This window comes from Amblyomma americanum, chromosome 1, assembly GCF_052857255.1.
Source record: "Amblyomma americanum isolate KBUSLIRL-KWMA chromosome 1, ASM5285725v1, whole genome shotgun sequence".
NCBI classification, from domain to species: Eukaryota; Metazoa; Arthropoda; class Arachnida; order Ixodida; family Ixodidae; genus Amblyomma; species Amblyomma americanum.
This window is the reverse complement of record NC_135497.1, coordinates 267,281,248-267,285,721: the sequence shown is the minus strand read 5'-3', so window position 1 is coordinate 267,285,721 and position 4,474 is coordinate 267,281,248.

The following is a 4,474-nucleotide window of genomic DNA, read 5'->3' as shown; positions in this document are numbered from 1 at the left end:
GTCTAAACTCACAAGGAATTCTGATTAACGCTGGTGCATTCAGTGTGGACCTTTTCCCCCTTATTTATGGGAATTTGAAATTGCTTGAGGGATTTCATGACGGCAATTTAGCGTTCGCCGAAGTGCCAAAGAATTGTTGTCACTTCTTAGGTTTTTTTAAAAATATTTTCGGCGTGCACCTCGTTGTTCAAGTGCGTGCTTTTCACTGCGATGGCCGGTCACAAACCCCTTTCTCCTATTCTTTTGGTGCCTGTTCGGTTACAGTGATTGGCCTGTTCACGTTACGTAAATTTCCGTGTTCCATTTGACGAATATTCGCCCATGTTGCTACAAGGTTTTGCATCCTTGAATATGACATGAAACTTGGCACCAATAGCAAGTAAACTTAATGCATTCTTTGCAAACTGAGTAACGAATCTACTAAAAGAGTCCCAAAGCGTTTTCACAGCCTATACGATGTAACTGAGCGTTTAGGCGCTAGCGTGTTTTAAAATGCCTTAACAAATATAGTTCAAAAACAGCTTACTTCGATAGCTCTTGTACCTTAATTGTCACTAACTTAGGCTGTCCCATTTGCGATTTCTTTCCCTGTGGGATAAACTCAGAAGCTCTAATGTGATGCTGGTGAATAGCTGTACCTCTGCACGAATTTCAATAATCATTAGTAAACCTGAGAGGGAGGCATTGAAGCAAATTTAAAGCATTCAAACAATGTTTTGCATTCACTAAAATTTTCATTGTTTGCTGATTGTTTTCTATTTTTGCTACGCACACTTTGAAGACAGCCAGTTTGAAACAGGCAGGTCTGACGGCCGAAAGCTCCTCAAGTGGAATGCTGTTCCAACAATCCCAGCATGTGACAACCGGCAAAAACTGGCTAAGCGAAAGGTTTCCAGGAGGCCAGACAGTGACCAAGCGCATGGCATGGCGTTTAGCTGATACACTGCTACATATCTTATCATGCATGATTTCAATGGTGTGTAAGGTTTCTGATTTTCTTGGCACTTCAGACACATTGGCTACCACCGAGGTGCTTGCTGCCTCTACCGCATTTCCCGGCAATGTGCATGGCTGTGAAGTGCAGCTTCCTACACCAGAGATCGAAGCTCAGCCTAATGAGACAGGTAAGCATATCTGTGTGTGAAAGTGGATATAGTTCAATGAGGCATAGGTGTGTATGGGTGAGTTGGTAATCTAATTCAAGCTCATGGCACGAAAGAAAAAGGCAGGGAGTAACAGAACAGGGTACGTGATGCATTGTGTCATGCGCTTTACTCTGTTCATCTTTTTTGTGCAGTGAACGTGAAGTATTATAGTTGTAGACATAATTTGGCCGGGAGTTGTGTTGAAGATATTTAATATCAAAAATTTGAATGCGTTTCAACTTTCCAGAAGCCTGCATAACAAAATAATTACGTTGTATTTGTCTTCGAACCTGTCATTCTATTAGTGTGACTTCTTGATTGTATAGAAGCATTTCCTTATTCGACCACGTGATGTTTACATTTCAGGTGTGTGTAAGCAGGCCGGCAGGCAGTCAGTGAAAAACAGCGTTTATTGCCGATAGGAAACTGGTTTATGAAGAGACAGGAGGGTGACGTAATAGGTCACGATGCTAGGTCGCTGTTACCGTGACGTCAGTGTGACTCAGCTCTGCTACAGTGTGTTTAAGTGCAACTGTCAAATAATGTTAATCAAATCAATCAAACCAAAGCTGCTTTGCTGAGTGATACTAATGTAAACAGTTGCGATAAAGATGTATTTCTGCTTTTTAGCACTGCCATGCACCACTGAAGTGGTTGGTTACCTGAGAGTCATCTCCACTGGGAATGGAAGTAGAGGTCGAAACAAGTAAGTATTACGCTATAGCGTTTACTGATTTTCTATATCTTAGAAATAGGAACTCTGACAGCGCTCTTCTGGCAGGTGCACTTGTCCTGGAAAAACAGCACATGAATGCTTGGACCATGCCTGATGAGCAAGGTGAGATACCTACCATAGTATGAAAGACCAGCGGCCGTAATACCAGAGTGGTTGTGTGCAAAATGTGGCAATAAATGTTTCATCATCATCAGCCTGACTACACCCACTGCAGGGCAAAGGCCTCTCTCACTGCAGGGCAAAGGCCCCTGTCCTTTGCCAGCTGCGCCGACCCTATGCCTGCAAACTTCCTAATCTCATCCGCCCACCTAACCTTCTGCCGCCCCCTGCTACGCTTGCCTTCTCTTGTAACCCACTCCGTTACCCATAGAGACCAGTGGCTATCTTTTATTTATTTAGTTTTATTTAGTGACTCTAGCTTGAATGTGACAGGATTCCAGAAGGAGCCTTTTGTGGTAATTTGTTTTGGTTCCGAGGGTGCGGGTTTCTTCGAAGTTGATTCTATGGTTGGAGTCCTCGGAATGTTCGGCTACTGTATTGCACTCTCTTGCAAAGTTGCTGGAAGTCGTTTTTATGTAGCCGAATTCTGTCTTTGAAATTTTTGGTTTTGCCGATGTAGCTTGCGTCACAGTCGGGGCAAGGAATTTTGTAGAGACTGCCTTGGGCTCTTTCTCTCCGCGGCCGGTCTTTGGGAACAGGTAGGCAAAGCGCAGCAGTGTTTGTGGGCTTGTGCGCAACCTGGAGACCCCCTTTTTTCAGGATTCGGCGATGGTTTCGCTGACGCCTCCGACATAAGGTAAAATGACGTATTTTGGCGGTGGCGTTGGTCTTTGTGCGTTGATTTCTTGGCGAATGTCGTGTTTTTGACGTCGAATGGTTTATTGAATAAAGTCGTTTGGGCAGCCGTTCATGATGAGTTCTTTGAATATCGTGCGTTGTTCTTTTTTCTGTCAAGTTCTGTGCTGCAGTGTGTCTCAACTCTTCTTGACAACGTCTTCACCACTGATGCTCTATGGGGTTCTGTCGCAGCAACAGATGTCATCAGGCCACATGTGTCCCGCTCGTGATGTGGTGGAAGCCAGGATAACCTGCACAACATAGAACAGAGTCCTCGTTAGTGACTTGTTGGTGCTGGGTCCGCCGTGTCCACTTATATTTTCTGATAATGTGAAATAACTAGGAGTTCTGTTCAACAGTGATATTTCTTGGAAATGCCATTTAACCTTTCTATGCAACAAACTGCGTGATTCATCATGTGGATTATATAATATTAGAATCTTGTTCCCCTCCAAACTGAAATTAATCACAAATTTGCTCATTTATGATGCTATAAGATATAGAGTTGATCTATTTTTTCGTTGCTCCTCTCTGTGGCAATCGAAATTACTTAAGCAACATTTGCCGAGCTGTGCAGCGGAAGCGAGAGGCCCTACTAGGAAGGAGGATCGGTGGTAGTTGTACCACAGCACACGTGGAGAGGAGGGCTGAGTGCGTCGAAGGTGTTGTATACAAGATCCCTCTTTCATGCGGTGGATGGTATGTCGGCCAGACTGAGCGTTGTCTCAACGAACGCCTGAGGGAGCATCATAATTCTTTGGACAGGGCAGCCGGTTCGAATTTAGTGCTACACTGCAGGCAACCTAAGCACATGTGCGCCCGATTGCTTCAGCAGACATCCGTCATCTTCAAACATAAGGATCAGATAGTAAGGGAACTAGTAGAGGCATATCACATTGACAAGGGGGTTCAGCATGCATTAGCAAGCCCTCATTATCACTGGCTAACCGCGAAATCACCTCTTTCGAGCATGCATTTGTAGTAATGTAGTTTTAAGATGTTCAGTGATGACGCAGTGCTTCTTCAATATTTTTTGTTCTGTTTAGTGTTTGGCGGGAATAGTATATGTACACATGTGCGTAATCACCAGTTGAAATTCAGCGCTCGTGTCGTCATGTTTGTTCCGTCCATGTTTTTCCGCGCTGTTTTACCATGGATAATAGTAATCAACTTGCCCACCATTCTGTACTTTTAAACTCAATCCTTAAGCACATGCTCTGATCTATATCATAGATATGTTGCAGATATTCCGCCAGATAGTAATTTCTTTTCTGTTGCAACTTCCCCCATCTGATGCTCTGTTTCTTCACAGCGTTGTTTGCACTCATTTTTGGGAAAGTCATTTTCTTACTACCGACGTGCCTGTGTGTTCCTTTCGCCATCAGTCAAGGTATGCTGTCCCTCGCTGCTACACCCATATTGGCTCTGTAGCTTATGTTTTTCTGTGGTATTATCTGTATATGCTTGTCACTTCTTGTGAAATGAATGACTGTGCCCCTCCTGCTACAACCATATACATTTCTGAAGCTTTTAAATCAATAAATAAAATAAATTCACTATGTACTGTTAGGGATTGGGGTCCAAGTCCATCGCATGCCACCAGTGTTGGAAACTGCGCTTCAATCCCACCGGTGCCACCAGAGTTGGAGACAGAGCCCTTGAGTAGGCCGACTCCTCCAGCACTGCAGGTCCCGTTTCTGAATGACGTTGTCGGACTCCGTTAAGGAAGGAAACTGTACAGTAGGGTTAATTTACA